Here is an 18,853-nt window from a genome sequence, read left to right as displayed (position 1 = left end):
TTTCTTCTGCCTCATTTATCCTAGCAGTTAGAGCCTCCATTTTTGATTGCACCTCATTAATAGCTTTTTTGATTTCAACTTGGTTAGATTTTAGTTCTTTTATTTCTCCAGAAAGGGCTTTTATATCTCTTGAGAGGGTTTCTCTAATATCTTCCATGCCTTTTTCGAGCCCGGCTAGAACCTTGAGAATTGTCATTCTGAACTCTAGATCTGACATATTACCGATGTCTGTATTGATTAGGTCCCTAGCCTTCGGTACTGCCTCTTGTTCTTTTTTTTGTGTTGAATTTTTACGTCTTGTCATTTTGTCCAGATAAGAGTAAATGAAGGGGCAATTAAAATACTAAAAGGGTGGCAACAACCCCAGGAAAATATGCTTTAACCAAATTAGAAGAGATCCAAAATCGTGAGTGGGGAGAAAGGGGATAAAAAGAGGTTCAAAAAGGAAGAAAGAAAAAAAAAACAAAAAGAAAAGAAAAAAAAAAGAAAAGAATTTTTTAAAAAAGAAAACACCTAAGAAAAATGTAAAAAAGAAAAAATATATATATTAGATAAACTAGTAAAAAATCGTTAAAAAAGAAAAAGGTAACAGTTAAAAAAAAATTTTTACCCGAAGGCGAGAAAAAAAAAAAATGAAAAAGAAAAAATTAAATTAACTGCAAGACTAAAAAAAATCACAGGAAAAAAGCCATGAGTTCCGTGCTTGGCTTTCTTCTCCTCTGGAATTCTGCTGCTCTCTTTGGTATTGAAACCGCACTCCTTGGTAGGTGAACTTGGTCTAGGCTGGATTTCTTGTTGATCTTCTGGGGGAGGGGCCTGTTGTAGTGATTCTCAAGTGTCTTTGCCCCAGGCGGAATTACACCGCCCTTACCCGGGGCCGGGGTGAGTAATCCGCTCGGGTTTACTTTCAGGAGCTTTTGTTCCCTGAGCGCTTTCCGTAGAGTTCCAGAGGACAGGAATACAAATGGCGGCCTCCTGGTCTCCGGCCCAGGGCCCCACCCCTCAGTGCGCCCTCAGAGAACAGCGCCCAGTTACTCCCGTCTGCCCGACCTCCGGCCGCGCTCCGAGCTCACCGAGCCTGCGACCGGTTCAAGGTAACACGGAGCTGCGAGCTTACTGTCGGCTCTGTCTCTGTAGCCGGCTTTCCCGTTCCAATACCCGCAAGCTCTGTGACACTCAGACACCCCCGATCCTTCTGTGACCCTGCGGGACCTGAGGCCACGCTGACCCCGCGTGGGCTTCGCCCCGGTTTAGCCTCTGGAGCGATGTCCCTCAGCGGAACAGACTTTTAAAAGTCCTGATTTTGTGCACGGTTGCTCCGCTGCTTGCCGGGAGCCGGCCCCTCCCCCCGGGGTCTATCTTCCCGTCACTTTGGATGCACTTCTCCGCCGGTCCTACCTTTCAGAAAGTGGTTGTTTTTCTGTTTCCAGAATTGCTGTTCTTCTTGTCTTCGATCTGCCGATGGATTTTCAGGTGTTTGCAATCTTTAGATAAGCTATCTAGCTGATCTCCGGCTAGCTGAAGCAGTCTCAGCTTGCTACTTCTCCGCCATCTTGACTCCTCTCTGGGTCACATGTTCTATAGTGATATATAAATCCAGACACACAGCATTTGGGTACATTCATACGTGATGTACCCAAAGTGATCTTTGTGAATACCTTAGCATTCTCCTATTTGCCAAATCACAACAGTGTATAAAGTCTTCATCACTGCCCCCATGAATCCTTCAGTAGCCTTTGCAATGCAAGAACAGAATTCAAAGCTACTATTACATAATTGTGGATCTAAAGCCCAAAAGGTCAGCCCCTTCCATCATTGGTCAATAGTAAGATTTGTCTAGCTTTTGGTTAACTCTTTTATAATTTTTCTATTATTGTTATGTACTTGGAGAAAAACATGAAATCCCTGAGCCATATTGACCAGAGTATTATCTCTAATTACCAAGTAGTCTTCTTTCTCTGAAGTTCCTATAATTTAAACATGAAGCACAGTAAGCAGTTCTGATTTTTATATAGTCAAAGCCTTATATAAAAGAATCAGAAAAAATAATAAATCATCAGAGAACATGTCTTCATCAGAAAGTAACACCCTCTATATAAAGCAATAGAATCATTACATGAACTGTAACTAAAGTTTTAAACCCCAGAACACTACCATTTTTGTTTTTTTAAAAGTTATCTCCTCCCTTTCTATACTCACAATAAACTAACATTGGTTAAAAAATGAAGTATTAGTTAGAATTACTATCATATGATTTATGTTTTGACATGGGTAGGCATAAATTTTAAAATCTGTCCCCTGCTATATATTCTTCAGGTAGAAAATGCTGGAGCTGAAATAAGTAATCTCTACTTTCTCTTCCACCTCTCCTGTTCTCCATATAAACTTATTGTCCCAACAGGAAATTACCATGATGTCTATGGTAGCCTTTGAGTGTATTACTACTACAAGGTAAACTGTTCAGAAACAGTCACTGCCCGAATTAAAATGCTCAAATCACAACTTACTGATTCCATTAAAAAAAATGAGAACCAAGGAGAAAGTGATGGGGTAGGTTGAAACACTTAGGACCAGATGCTAGCTAGACTTACTGTAGTGATCATTTTTTATAATATACAATATTAATAATATATTAATATATTAATATATTAATAATATATAATAATATATTAATATGCCAATTATACTTAAATAAAACACACACACACATACACACACACAAGACAGGGTACAAGTGGAGTAGAAGGACCACACCATCTGAGCTCTTTATTAGACCATGTATATGTACACTTCTCTCTCCCTCTCCTTCTACTCCATTCCCACCTCAGCAGCCAGCAGGGTTATAAATTCCAGAATTGAGGTTGAATAGCAGAGCTTAGCAGATTAAAGATGTCTGGAATAAACACACTCTTTCTCTCAGAAATAAGTACTCGGCACAATTCTAACTCACCAGACTAGCTGAGCAGCCATAGCTTTGATTTGTTTCAGGAAATGACACATAGAATCAGAATGGGTTGCTACCAATGGATGCCCAACGTGATATAACCTGCAAGCCATAAATATTCAGTAACTTTATTGGATTCTCCCCCCCCTTTTTTTTTGTATCCATGTCACATACATGTATGTTCTCTTTACTAACTCCTTTGGTTTATTCTGTGTTTAGCCTGCCACAGAAATGACTTCCTTACTTATTAACAATACTGAGTTTCATTTATCTTCTGGAAGTATTTGTTTCTCTTATTCTCTAGAGCAGATTTGAATATTTGTAATACAACAAATATTCATTAAAAATGTTTTCCAAAGTTCTAGTGATACCTAGTAATTATTTCGCATTAATTATGCCAGACACTTTAGTTGAGTATCACATAGTAGAATATCATATAGTAAAGGTCAGACAGACACTCTTTGTTACCTAACAGTCACTTTCTTCCACAGAGAAAGGACCCATTTGAATATCAGCCCACCATCACCATGTGCATATGGTGCTTGGTTCTGCTCCAAGCACAGGGGCAATATCATGACTGGTCAAAGCTCATTGAAACAATCTCATCCACGCAGCCAGGAAATGGCATTTGACACAGTTCTGGCCAATAAGATTAAATTGGATCTGCTATGGGGATTCTGGGAAAGATATTCTTCACTGATAATAAGAGCTTAGTGAAAACAATTCCCTTATCTGGACATTATTTTACCCTTTCTCAACTCTTATATCTACAGTAGCCTCTTACGATTGTGGTGACAGTCAGTTTATGAAAATAAGCCAAAAGGATGAGAATGGCAGAGCAGAAAGATGGAGAGAACCAGAAAATTTGATAATTCTGTTAAGCTACTGAATTAATCAACCCTGGAATGACCCAATCTCCAATATTCTTGTTATATAAAATTTTCCTCAATGTTTAAGGTACTTATGGTGGAATTTTCTGTGTACATATTTTTTTAATCCTGACTGATACAAAAAATAGGACTCCATTTAATTCTCCCCAAACCCCTAACATCCTAACATCACAAAAGTTGTAAGTTGCAAATTTGTGATTAAAATACAACTCTATCTGATTCCAAAACTCATATTCTTAAATGCCATGTCAAATCGATTTGCTAATAATACATTTAATACAAACAGTTCAAATGTTTTCATCCTCCTTAGTTCCTATAAGTGGATCTTGTCACTATTCTTTTCCCTTACCTACCTTCCATTCCTTCATATTTTTTATTTTTATAGGGTCGAGTAGAGTATATGCATAACCAGTTGTCAGTTTTCCTTTATTAATACGTTCATTAGTATTTTTTTCATTTTGTCTTGGACAAACCACATCATTGATCTTTAATGACCTCACTAACTAGTTAGTTACTAAAACTGGCATCTTCTTATTCAGCTGGAACTTTTTTCATATGAGAAACATAGCCCAGGGGAAAAAAACGCCTCTGGAGGAAGGCACTCCCTTAGGAGAAACCTTCTGTGATACTCTCTGTGTTGGCACGGGAATATTTTCTAAGTGACCTTGAGTTTCTTCACTCTTTTTTTTTCTTTTTCCCATGTAAAATCAGTTAGTGATTCACTATGAGTTGCTTATGGGCCTTACACAAAATGTCTCCAATTTTAAATGTGGGATTTGTGATTTTCATCCAGAAGATGGCAAATGATCCTGGAAACCACTTAGCTGAGTCACTTTGATACATCATGTGAACTTGCAGAAGTCCCAGCATATTTCATGGGGCACAGAGCCCTGCTGCCTGGGAAATTTTCATCTCCAAGATTTGAGTAAGACTGTCAGGATGAATTAGGATGAAATGCGACATTCATTATCCCTTCAACTTTCAAGAGGTGAGAAGGCAGATACAGCTTCTCTGTCAAAGGAGATTTGTCTTTTTGTGTAGTGAGATCAGCCAAGGAGTTACAGATAGGCTTGAGAGGACACATCTGAAAAATATTATATGACATAATATTTATAGTGGAAATCCCAAACATCTAAGGAGCTGCAAATAATAGGTAAATAAGAAAATAAGGTCCCTGATGAACAGCACTAAATCTCACAGTGTTAATTTGCTGTTAAGCTACATGCATCACTTTGAGAATAGGCCTTCAAGTTCTTACTCAGAAGCCATTACTCCTATTTTAGGCATCATTATAATAAATTGGGTTAACTTATTCTTGGTTCCTAACAAATGACACTCACAACATCAGAAGGAATGCATTGTTTCAAGGAAGAGGATGGTTTTAATAACATGCATGTTGAAAGCAAGGGGGAGAAAATGGACAAATGACAGACAGAAGCACCACTTCACAAAAGCATACTAGCCTATGGCTATTTATTAAGTGCGAACAAGTCAACAAGCTTTGAAATTTTCAGTGTTTTATGGCTCAGAATCATAATTAAAATTCATGTTTATGACTTTACATTAACAAGAAAAATTAATAATATTTGATACACTTGTTTTTTCAGCTTTAGCCATGATGATTGAATGAGTAGCAGTGACCAAGTTTTCTTCCACTAAAACCATATAAATAATTTAAATAAGAAAATATTCATTATTCAAAAAGATTAACAAATTATATTCAAGTAAGCATCATTGAACAAAACTAGCTATGGATCTTTGTAAATATTCTTCTGCAGTAAAAAACATAAGGATAAAAGCAACAAAAATTGTAAGACTATCTGGGTGAAAAAAGACCTGATTTATAAAGTATGCGATGGAGAGAGAGCGATAGCTGAACATCTGCAAAAGGACAACTTAGGGGATCCCTAGCAGACAGTCTGCCTCCCCCATAACAATCAGAGCCTTCCATGAACAAAAACAGTCTGGGAGGACTCTGGAGTCCACTTAGGAAACTTCAGCAACACATTAAAACCAAAAGTCTAAGAATAACCGAAGAAAAGGAGAAGGAAAACAGCTTCATTTTGCCTGCCTCATCCCGTGCCCCAAGCCAACGTGGCTCAAAACCAAAGGGGAGCTTCCCAGCTAGGAAGAGCTGCCCTCACTTGGAAGAGAAGAGTTGGGTGTGCAACCAGTTTAAGGTCCCACTTAAGCTTCAATCAGCTTCAGACGGGCAAATCTGAGACCTATAGAGGCAACTAGAAATGACGAGGGGTTTCCAGAAGCATCCGCGCAGCCGGAGTGATCACGGTTCACAGTGACCTGCTCTGCAGAGAAACCCTGCAGACTTTGCCAATGAAAAAACCAAAGGGCAGTGCAATCAAGGCAGACACCCTGAAGATTTCCCCAGCTTCTGCCCCACAGGTATTAGCAATTGCCATCTCAGTCCCTCCCACTTCCGACCCACCCTTCCCCACTCCCCAGCCCTGCTAGAACCCAGGAACTGCCCTGGCAGCCAGCCCGGCCTCCCCAGATTCATGAGTGCAGGATATTTCACTGGATTGCTGCAGCTGACCCCCCACTACCATGCATGTACTCAGGACGAGCCCCTCCAGCTGTGCACTTCATGCCACTGACCTGACACCTGTCACCACCCTCCACTGCAGTGCACACCTGCAAGGAGACTGCGCAACCACAGGAAAGCCCAGTGACAACACCCAGGGCCCTCACAGATGCCCCTGGGCCCCAGCCAAGCCCTGTCTTCTGTCACTGGCCTCCGCTGCCATGCCCTGTGGCAAAACCCAGAGAACAGAGTAACGCACACTGACCACCAGGGCTCCAGCGGCTACCAGAATACCCACAGTTGGCCCCAGCCCATGCTTCCTGCCCTGGGCCCCACCGGTACATGTGTGTCTGCAACCAGCCCCCCCACCACACAGGTACCTGCAGCTGGCCCCCAGAGCCGAGTGTACCCACGCCAATGGCTCTGGTCTTGTCCAGTCCACTGGACCTTAAGGCACTGCAGAGGACCGCAGCAGCCGGTAGACCCAACTATATCATATTCACATTGCCAATAAGTAACAGACATTCCCAAATAAATCAGAATGAATGAGCTAAAACCAACACCTGGAGGAGTAATGAGAGTATTGAGTAATAAGAGCACAGAAATCAAGCATATATAAGAAATATGGATTTAGGGATGCCTGGGTGGTTCAGTTGGTTAAGCGTCTGCCTTCAGCTCAGGTCATGATGCCAGGGTCCTGGGTTGAACCCCACATCAGGCTTCCTGCTCTGCAGGGAGTCTGCTTCTCCCTCTGCCTCTGCTGCTCCCCTGTTTGTGCTCTGACAAATAAATAATAAAGTCTTTTTTAAAAAAAGAAATATGGATTTCAATAAAAAACTTAATTGTATAAGTTTCAAGCCCAAAAGTCTTATCACGTTTATTTATTAAAAATCATATCACATTTCTCAGAAGGTATAACATATCACCCATATTGACTGAATATAACAAATTATCGTTCATCTGTTTCCACAACAGAAAGACATTTTCAGTTTTAACAAAGCCTTGGAAAATTTACTAACTTTTCTATAAAAATCATGAATGTGTATTCCAGAGAACTAATGATTAAATGTAAGAAAGAACACACGTGTGAAGACACTTCTATATTACAGATATATAATGATTATTGAACTGAAACTCCACAGGGTAAGAAGACTGATATGAGAAGAAATGTTGTTAATAAATATAATTATTAAACTTTTTGGGTTAAAATGAAATCATAAAAGATCATAGCTGCAGGATGTTAGAGTCGTATATATGAGAAACATCAGAGACAAATAAGCAAAGAAAGGCAAATCTAAGTACATGATTTCTTACTTTACTTATTTCCATTTACAGAGCCCCGTTACTTGCAAAATTATCCTCAATTTAAAGATTAAATTGGGCTTTTTGCCTTGTTGCATGCAAGAGCAAGATGGGTCCACCAGCAGCACTCTGGGAAGCCATCTGAGGAAATCTGGCCAGGGTTCTCATTCTTGACACGTCTGTTCAAACTGGCGCGGTCTGATCCAGAAATATGCCCTCCATTCATGCTGCCATGTTTCCATCAGTGCACAAAGGATTAAGTTGCCTTAAGGGAACTTCCTTGAATGGGTCACCCAAGAGACCTACCTTAACTGTGTAGATAACCAGCATAACTACCCTAATGCTAACTCACTGTACATAAAATAAAAATACTTCAATTATGAGTGTTTTAATGTGAAAAAAATTAAAAATTAAAATTAAATTGGGATATTCATAGAATTCAACATGTTTGACAATTTTTTTTAAAGTATCACAAGTTAATATTAAGTGTTACATTGCAGATCATCGTCTTTATTTTTTTAAATAAAAATACTTTGAATACCAAGAGGCTGATCCAAGTTTTCTTTTGTGGAGAAAAAGGAAATCATTACAGCGAATTTTAAAAACTAATGCCAAAAACATTTTAAAAAATACAAAAGAAACCCCATAAAATTCTATTAATTACTTAACAGACCTCCAGAACACTTTCTCTTATTTTATATCTGATATTTCTTTTTTTAATATCTGATCTTCTTGATCATCTATTTAGGGATGATTTTTTGTTTTGCTTTATTCATTTTTAACTTATACACCATATAGTGTATGTAAATTAAATGTACAGTTCTATGAGTTTGACACTACCACAACCAAGGTACAGAATAGGTCCATTGCCCCAAGTAATCCCTTCTGTGACCAGCTCCTCATAACCACTGACCCATTTTTTTTCTTCCCATAATTTTACCTTTGACAGAAACTGGAATCACAGAGTATGTTGTCTTCATAGTCTTGCTACTTTCATTCAGCATAATGCATTTGAAGTTCAACTATATTGTTAAATTTAGCAATAATTTTTTTTCTTTCTTATTGGTCGGTTGCATTCCAATGTATGGAAGTTCCATAAATGCTTATGAATTCCCCCTTTGAAGAATATTTGGGTTATTTCCAATTGGGAAATTTATGAATGAAATACCTGTAAAGTTTTTCATGGGAACACAAGTTATTTCTTTTGAGTGTAATACTGTGGAATAGTTTCTAGGTCGTGTAGTAAGTGTATATATACTGACTTTTACGTGGAACTTCTAAACTATTTTCTGAAATGTCTGTCTCTCATTTTGCGTTTTTACTAGCAATATATGGGAGCTCCCCTTGTATATTCTCACCAGAACTTGTAAGAGTTTTCTGTCCATCTGTTTGTTTTTCTCATCCTAATCTGTATTTAATGGTATTTTACCATTTTAATCTGCATTTTTCTACTTGCTAATCTTTTTATGCATTTATTTGTCAGCTGTGTGTGTTCTTTGGTGAGGTGTCTAATCTGATCTTTTACCCATTTTTAATTAAGTGTTTGCTTTCTTAATTTTAAGAGTTTTCATATATACTTAATACATCTTTATGAAATGTGTGATTTGAAATATTTTCACCCTGTCTTCGGTTTGTCTTTTCATTTTCTTGAAAGTGACTTTTGCAAAGAAATGTTTAATTTTGATGAAGTTTATCTCATTCACTTTTTAATTGTGCTTTTGTCATCACAAAGACACCAAATAATTAATTCTAAGAACTCTTTAAAAATAATCCAAGATCATAGAGACTTTCTCTGATATTTTCTCCTAGAAATTTAACAATTCTAGGATTCACATTTAAGTCTATGATCTGTTTTGGGTTAATTTTTGTATCGAGTGCAAGGCATGGATCTGTTGGGGGTTTGTTTTTGTGTGTGTTGTGTTTTCCTTTTTTTGTTTTTCTACCTGTGGATGTTTAATTATATTAGCACTATTTGTTGAAAAGACTCTTTTCTCCATTGAATTGCTTTTGTATCTTTGTTAAAAGCCATTTGACAATATCAGTGTGAGTCTATTTCTGGATTCTCTCTTCTGGTCTGTCTACACTAATACCACACACTCTTGATTTCTATAACTTTTTCGTAAGTCTTAAAATTGGGTGAGTTTTCCTAGCATTTTTCTTCACATTCAAAGCTGTTTGGGCTATTCTAATTCTTTCCGTATAAATTTTGGAATCACTTCATTACTATGTGCAAAAAAAAAATTGTTTCAGATTTTGATTGGGAGTGCATTAGATCTATAGATCACTTAAAGAAATTTGACATGTTAATAATATTGAATCTTCAGTCCATGGGCATAGATTTCTTTCTATTTATTTTCATCTTTTTTGATATTTCCCCATCAATCTTTTGTGGTTTTCAGCATACAGATTCTGTATATATTTTGATAGATTTATACCTAAGTGTTTTATTTTTTGGCATTGTATTTTTAAAGATTTTTAGTATCATTTTAACTCAATTTTCTATTGTTATTGCCAATATATAGAAATATAATTTATTTTTGTATATTCACCATGTATTCTATGACCTTCCTAAGCTCATTTGTTAAAGAGCTTTTTTATGGATTTCTAGGGATATATACTTAATTCTGGGGTGTATAAATAGGGATAGTATCATTTCTCCCTTTCTAAACTGTATACTACTTATTTATTTTTCTTTTTTTATTGCCTTGCCTGGGACTTTCACTATGATTTTGAACAGTAGTGGTAAAAGTGGACACCCTTGCTTTGTTTCCAATCTTAGTAAGTCAATCCTTCCCCATTAAATTTGAAGTTAGCTGTTGTTTGTTTTGTCTTGTTTTGTTTTGTTTGTTTCGTGAATACCTGTATTAATTTGCTCAGGCTGCCATAACAAAGTACCACAGTCTAGATGATGTAAGCCAGTGGAATGTATGTCTCACAGTTCCGAAGGGTAGAAGTCCACGATCAGGATGTCAGAAGGTTTGATTTCTTCTGAGGCCTCCTTCCTTGGCTTGCTGGTGGCTGCTTTGTCACTGTGTCCTCTTGTGGCTTTTTCTCTGTGTCCAAATTTCCTCTTCTAACAAGGTCCTTCATCAGACTGAGGAATTTCCTTGTTATTCCCAGTTTGCAGAGAGTTTTTTCATTGAAAGGATTCAAACTGTGTCAAATGCTCTTCTGCATGTTTCTGAAAAGATTGTATGATTTCTCTTCTTTAGTTTGTTGACATAAATTGTATTGATTGATTTCTTTAGTTCTTAATTAGTCCTGCATTCTCAAGATAAACCTCGGTCATGCTATGCTATCATATTTTATACTATTTGATATGCTAAAACAGCTAAAGCTGTTTGCATCTGTGATCATAACAGGTAGTGGTCTTTAGCTTTTTTTTTTTTTTCTTGAAATATCTTTGGCTTTAGAATCAGGGCAATTCTGAGCTCATTAAATGAGTTGATTCTCAGCTTCAGGAAGGCAACTCCTCCAGGCATTCCAACAGAAGAGTGCTCACCCGCATGCCTTGGCCTTCCAAAGGCCTACACCCTTCTCAGAAACATTCCTTCACCCCCAGAAACCTCTGTGTTACCTTTAAGTAAGCCAGATATTGTGGCTGATTTCATATTCTACATAACCCCAACAATTATATATATATATATATATATATATATATATATATGTACATATACATATATATATATATGGTTTTAAAATGAAAAAATGTCTTTATACACACACACACATATATAATATACATCTTATTTTCAAGGGTACATCAATATTCATGATATAACCATTTGCTAAGTCACCAAAAAAGTCTAAATATAATTTATGGGTATATTAATTCTTACTTTTAATGCATTGATTACAATATATCAATTTATAAATTAAAGGTAAAATATTTATAAATGTTTAGAAATATTTCCCAATGAAGTAATTGAATTAAAGAAAAAAAATCAGAATATTTAGGAAAAAATGAAAATACTGAACAAATACAGTATATAAATACAGAAGAAATAAATAAATGCAGTTAAAACATTTTTACTAAAAATAATTTTTAAATTTACATTCTCTTATTATTTAATAGACAATTCAACCAAATTTATAGAAAACTTGTGGTTTAAAATTTTTAAATATGAACAAAAATGTAATAAATTTGAAAATCAAAATGAGAATGATAAGCTTCTGGTAAATTTTAATCTGAAATCTCCAGAATTAAGTTAGAAACCTTACAAAGAATTATTTCAGTAACAAAGTGAAAAAGTCATCCAAGAGCTACTCTCAACCACACTTGTGGAAGGAGGTCAGTTAAACCTGACAAGCCCTTTGGAGAAAGCTTTCAAGCTTTCAAATTGATGATTTCCTTATAATTCACACTTAAAAGCCCAGGAAAAATTCTGAAATCATTTAATTTATTTCACAAAATGAACGTGGTCTTTCCCACCCAAATTTGTCTAATGTCAAAATGCTCTATCTCACTTATGAACATAGGTGTGAAAAATCTATTTTTATAATGATGGACTACCACATAGAATTTAGTTATACCATATAAAATAACCCACTATAACTAAGTGTGGTTATCTCAAAAATTCAAGAATTTCCCAATATGAAGAAGTCATTTTAAGTAGCATTTTAGTTCAACAAGAAAAAAATATAATAAATTTCATCAATGATGAAAAGATTTAGGGACAGACTGAGACTTGCCTGAGCCCCATCAAGAAGCCCCAGAGAGGAGAAGACTAACAGGTGCGTTCCAAGAGCCCTGCAGAAGAGGTTGCGGACATGTGTTTGTTTCTGAGCACAGGGAACCAAGAAGAAACAATTGCAGAGTCTGTGAATAAAAGCGGCTGATTAGAGCTGGGATAACGGCCAATAGCAGATTGTGCTAAAGAAAGTTGTACCAAGAGGAACCAGAACATGAGAATTACTATTTATGAGATGGGTGGTGGAAATAAAGTAAGGGTGAGCAGACTGAGAGTCAGGAGCCAGATCACCCAGGTTTTTCCTCTCACACGGTCTTGCAGGCTTTACTTGGCTGGGAGGGGCTTCCTAAAATTACAAAACTACGCCAGAGAAGTTTTCTAATAAGTTCCAATACATCATTCCAATGTTCGGTAACATAATAAAGAATACCTATGTTAAATACTGAAATGGCGTTTTGAAAGCATTTCTTTTAAATAAAAATATAAGTTTAAGTTTATTAATACTGTGATTAAAATTCTAGTTTTGCAATAAATGAAGAAATGAAAGTTCTGGTTATAAAATAAAGAAAATGAAAAAAAAAATCCTGTAAATACGGGGAGAAAAGCAATCATTTTTATTATTATTTTATCTATAAAACCCCCAAAATCAACTAAAACAAATTATTAGAGGGGCACCTGGTTGGCTCAGCTGGTTAAGTGTCTGCCTTCAGCTCAAGTCATGATCCCAGAGCCCTGGGAATGAGTCCTTCTTTGGGTTTCTGCTTAGTGGGGAGTCTACCTCTCCCTCTCCCTCTGTCCCTTGTGGTTCTTTCATGTTCTCTCTCTCTCTCTCATGTTTTCTCTCTCTCTCAAATAAATAAATAAAAATATTTTTAAATAAAATAAAACAAATTATTAGAATTATATTAAAAACTTAATAAAGTATCCAGATTTTTAAAAAAAACATACACACATCAAACATGAGTCATATGATGGGAACTATTCGGGGATTTTTCTTTCTTATTTGGAGAAGTAAAGAATTCATACTTTATTTCTGGATATGAATGCAATGAATATGGATATGAATGAATGAAATATCAGCTAAGTTAATGTATAAGTTTAAAGCAAGATCAATCAAAAATAGATATGTAGATAGGGATACAGACATACACATAACTATAGACATGGATGTAGTCGAATAAAGATATAGCTATAGGTGTAATTTATTTGATCAGAGAGAAGCCAGAAATATCAGATTATTATAGAAAAGAAAAATTAGAAGATATTTTAATAATATTTCAGAGCCTAAGAATAAATCTGATTAAATGTAATAATTTATTTATATGATAAAATATCTCCAGAAACAATAAAAAGAAGTCTTTTTTTTTTTTCATTAATTGAGTTAACAAGCTAGAAGTTTGGGAGATTTTTTTTTATATATATATGTCATAAATCAAAACAGAATTTTCTCTGACCACAAAATCCTAATTTCCCACACCTCCTGCTGATGCTACAGAATGTGCCCTTTAACCGTATATGATCTCTAGTCTCCTCATCCCACATACTGGCATGGTTTCATTGCTCCTCTGTGCATTTAGGGGCAACATTTTTAAGGCAGCCCACCCCAACATTACAGGAAAATTCCACCCTGTCCACTGCCTGTCTTGATCAAGTCCAACTACCAGTTTACTCTGTATGAAAGGACGTGTAAGTGAATTCTATAAACTGAAGATCACTCCATAAATGCTCAAGAATACTATTTCTTGAGCGTGATCCCAGGCACCTGAGTACTGCCAAAGACACTGAGTAATCTGAAAGGGAAAACCGTGCTCTCCAAGATCACATGGGCACATTGTTACCTGGAAGTTGTTCCGTCTCTCTCAGTGTAATGATCTGCATCGTCTTCCCGCAATGATTTTCACACAGCTTTTTTGCTGTCCTTACGTAACCAATCCCACCCATTATCTTTTATTCTAGACAGATGACCACATTTCCTATTTGACCAAGAAAATTGAGACCCTATGAAACAAGGTTCCTCAATTTTCCTAATCTCTCACAGGATCTATAAAACCTCACTGGGTATTTGCAATCCTGTTCTTGTTCTCTTTGCTCTCTGAGGGGGAAAGATACCTCTTCTTTTTGCCAAAGTAACTCACTCTACTCACTTTGGATCTCATTCTGTATAACATCCCTTGGGGACTTTTCCAGCGGTTTTTGCCTTCCTCCCTCATACAACTTCTTTACTGCTGATCTATTTCCCTTACCTCACACCCTTATCCTTTCACCATAGAAGTAACCCTTCCCAGTCATCAAACCTCTTGAATAGTAGTTGCCTCTTCAACTTGATCCACATCCACACAGTCTAACAGTGTACAACCCAGCTTCTGCTGCCACCAATGTTTTGAAATCGTAGATAAATCCTAAGCACCAAATCCAACTACCTTTTCTCACTCTTCGCCCTCCTTGACCTCTTGATAGCATATCATGTTTTCCTTATTTTCTTGACTTCAGCATCTTCCTTGCTCCCATGAAAGTTACTTTTGGGTTTCCTTCTCTGGCTCATTTTCCTTTTCATTTCCCCTAAACGCTGATGTTTTCATCAAGATGACATTTCTTTCTCATTCAGAGAGATTACACTCACTACATTTCACCAATGACTTCGGTTGTGCCTCTTTATCAAAAGCTACCGTCACTCTATTTCCACTTTCCTTAAAAATGTTATATATGTCATCCTGAAACCTCAAACCCAATATAAACTAAATGAAAGTCATTTCTCTTTAACCTGATTAACCTCAGAGAAAATTACTCTTGTCTTTGAAAATATTTGCTAACTGAACTGTTTGTGCATAAACCTGATCAAGAAACTCAAAGCCACTTTGCCTCTACTTATGTGTTGATTGACTAACGTGAGACTCCTTTGATTAGCCAGATACACCAGGGATGCCCAACTTTTCTGTGTTTTCCATGTTCTCACCTGTCTGTCTCTCCATACTACCTCCTTTAAAAAGACTTCTCTATTATTTTGACTTATTCATAATTTTTCTTTTATCAAACTAATATATATCTATTGTATAAAATTTGGAAAATACAGGGACATCTGGGTGGCTCAGTGGGTTAAAGCCTCTGCCTTCGGCTCAGGTCATGATCCCATGGTCCTGGGATCGAGCCCCACATCAGGCTCTCTGCTCAGTGGGAAGCCTGCTTCCTCCTCTCTCTCTGCCTGCCTCTCTGCCTACTTGTGATCTGTCTGTCAAATAAATAAATAAAAATGAAAAAAAAAATTTGGAAAATGCAAAAGCATTTTTAAACATAAGTAAACTTGGGGTGCTTCGGTGGCTCAGTAAGTTAAGTGTCTGACTCTTGATTTCGGCTCAGGTCGTGATCTCAGGATTGTGAAAGCGAGCACCACATCAGGCTCCACACTGAGTGTGGAGTCTGCTTGGGATTCTTTCTCTCCCTCTGTTCCTCCCCAGTTCCCTCTCTCCCTCCTCAAGAAAAAAACAAAAAAAAAAAAACACTTGCCTGAAATCTTAGCATCCAGAACTTTGTTCATACACACACACACACACACACACACACACACACACACACATGCAGGTACATGGATACATACTTATCTATACACACAAAGATATATATATACATATCATTCATTTATAGATAAATACAGATATAAAATTCTAATCTGTTTTCTCTGGGAGTACAGTTCAACAATAAATTCTGCCAATTACCAACTATGTAATCTCAAAGGACTTAATTTATTTAATTATAAATAGAGAAAACTGTACCTATATTTTAGGTTTATTATGTAGATTTTTTAAAAATATTAAAACCAGCACAGAGTATCATATAGTAATCAATGGAACACATTAGCTTTTTTCCCCCATTGGACATTTTTATGTCATTAAATATTCTTCAAAATATTATCATTAACTGCTTCATAGTTTTCCACAGCATGAGTGACAAAATGTATTTACCCTGTGCCCTACTACTTGATATTTAGCTGGATTCTAATTTTCTGCAACTATAAGTAATACTGAAGTTAATATCTCTGTGCACATCTAACATAGTCATAATTGCCATCATTTATTTACTGTTTACTTTGTGCCTGTCACTGGGCTAAGTACCTGAGTTACCTCATTTAACCCTCATTGTCATGAGTCTCATTCCATTCGTGAGGAGAGAACAGCCTTGAGAAGGTAAATCACTTGCCTCCTGCCAACCAGTAAGTGCAGAAGGCAGGGCTCCGACTCAGTTCCTCTGACCTACAAAGTCTCTGCTTATAACCATTTCACCACACTGCCTTCTCAGAATCCTGACAGACATTCCTGAAAAAGGAATTTCTAAAATGAAATGACATTTGATAAATGTTATAAAATGATACTTCTGAAACTCTAGGCCAAGTTATACTCCCACGAGGCAAGTGTGATGCTGTCTACTTGCTCACATTTGGGCATTGTTAAAACAACCGTAGCCAGTTTGATCCTGAAAATCATACCTGCTGTTGTGGGGGTTGCAGGTTGGAGGCTTTCACGACCAAGATGGTATCTCAGGCAGCACGGAGAAATGCCCACATCCTCTTCTCTGGCAGTACCTTCCTTGCTGTAAGGTTTCTGAGGAGAATGTGCTTCAGGAAATACTGAGTAAGAAGCAAAGGATCACTTTATTACTTCTCAGGCCACTGCCCAAGAACCCTCTGTGCTCTTGTTCTGATAATTAGGGCTTAGAAAATGCCAGAGATCTAAGCAAGAGTCCTTTCCCCACTAATTGGATGTCTGATCTTGAGATCTTATGATCTTTTGGCTCTCCATGCGGAGGAAAAAAATTGAAGACTTACTTTCAGTCATTTTTTCCTTTATTCCAGAAATTTATTAAGCATCTACCTTCTGCCAGGTTTGCTCTGGGAGCTAAGGATACAGCAATGAATGGAATACATTGAAGTCCTTCCCCTTATTGAGCTCACATTTCACAGATGAGATAAATAGTATTTATTATTTCTTTTTTATAGTTTATTTTATCTATGGAATAAACAAAACTGTATTTTATGTATTTTGTATTTAACATAAATTCTGTAAAATACTATATATTATATATGGTATACAAGTAGTATACTATGTATATAGTATATATGTATATGTAATTCCTTACAGTGTTAGAATTATGAAGGAAGTAATTCAGAGTAAGGGAAAAGAGAGTGACGTGGGCTTCTATCTTATATGGGTGGTCAAGGTAGATCTTACTGAGACATAAACATGACATAGGGAGAGATAAATTTAAGCATTTAAAATAAATTCTTCCCACTACATTTGTTTTAATTCATATCCCTTCAATTATAAGTGAGGCTGAATATGTTTCCATATGTTTCTTGGCAATCATTATTTATATGTGTGTGAATCTGGAGGGGCGGGGAAGGGGGCTTTGTCTATCACAAAGTCATTTTTGATCCCCAACAAAATTGATTTAATCTTACTTGGAAGTTAAATAAAATTGTGTCTGTGTTTCTTGTGTGCTTATCATGTTCCACCTAGTATTTCAAATATTTTTTGTTTGGCTTATCTTCAAAGTGTAAATCTTTTGAAGTCTGCAATTACTTATTTAATCTGCATCACCCTTCCTGTGTCGCTTAATGTGCTGTATGTGGTAGGGGTTCAATAAACCTTTCTTGAATTAGGCTGAATCATGAGTGGACAGGGACTTGATCTCAGATAACCTTAGATTATCTTTCCAAGTCTTTAGGTATTTTGGCTTTATTCTTAACATGAGTTTACTGATGATTTGTGTCCTGTGACTATGTACAGACACAGGGAAAACAGTCACATTATTTTTAATTTTCTTGATATTATACACAAGTTTATTTCAATATAATAGAGTCCTCTGATCTCTAATTATTTCTGCACAAATATTTCTTCCTTTCTATGATTGGCTCTCTCTCTCAATTTTCATTTGCTCTTTGTCCTCGAACCGATGTTATCTATCTTGGCAGTGACTACAGTATTCAACGACCCGGTCCCAGAGTCATTACTAGGTAGCCCTTGTCTTCAGCAATTCCACCTTTCCCCGAATTTGTACAAAGCCCCAAGGAGCTACTGAGAAACACGACTATATTAAAATACAAATGTTATATTATTTTTAATGACATAATAATATTAACATCCAATACCCAAAATGAAATCAAGTTGCTTACCCTGGCATTATTCTAACTGCAGCTTCCCCCAGTCTCCAAAAGTAGAGCGTTCTGTGAAAGCTTTCATAAGCCAAAACGACCTAGAGCAAAGAAGCAACGATCATTCATTTATATGGAAAATGTTTTGAGCGTTGCCAGATTCAGAAGGTAACCTCTCTTATGCTATCCTGATACCTTAAGAGACATGTCGCTAACAGATGCACAAACTAAATTGAGATAAAGCACAGATGCTCACAGACACAATTCGAAGTTCTGGCAGCTTGGCACCCAAGTGTAATTCCCAGGGAAGGAGTTTGACGGTGACACTGTGGACACTCTCGG

The 18,853-nt window shown here is 36.7% G+C and overlaps 1 long non-coding RNA gene across 1 annotated transcript; it reads right to left on the bottom strand.

The window, feature by feature from the left end:
• Positions 1–4,258: 4,258 nt before the first annotated feature.
• Positions 4,259–18,607, bottom strand: LOC101678579. Its single transcript, XR_201304.2, has 3 exons — positions 18,533–18,607; positions 16,847–16,987; positions 4,259–4,918 (listed from the first exon to the last, which is right to left on the bottom strand). It is a non-coding gene; the product is annotated as an uncharacterized LOC101678579 (long non-coding RNA).
• Between the last annotated feature and the right edge of the window lie 246 nt (positions 18,608–18,853).

The sequence above is a fragment of the Mustela putorius genome, unplaced genomic scaffold (assembly GCF_011764305.1).
Source record: "Mustela putorius furo isolate JIRA1106 unplaced genomic scaffold, ASM1176430v1.1 tig00000242_pilon_pilon_pilon, whole genome shotgun sequence".
In the NCBI taxonomy this organism is placed as follows: Eukaryota; Metazoa; Chordata; class Mammalia; order Carnivora; family Mustelidae; genus Mustela; species Mustela putorius.
Note: the sequence above shows the minus strand (reverse complement) of the source record. Positions and strands in the feature narration are given on the sequence as shown.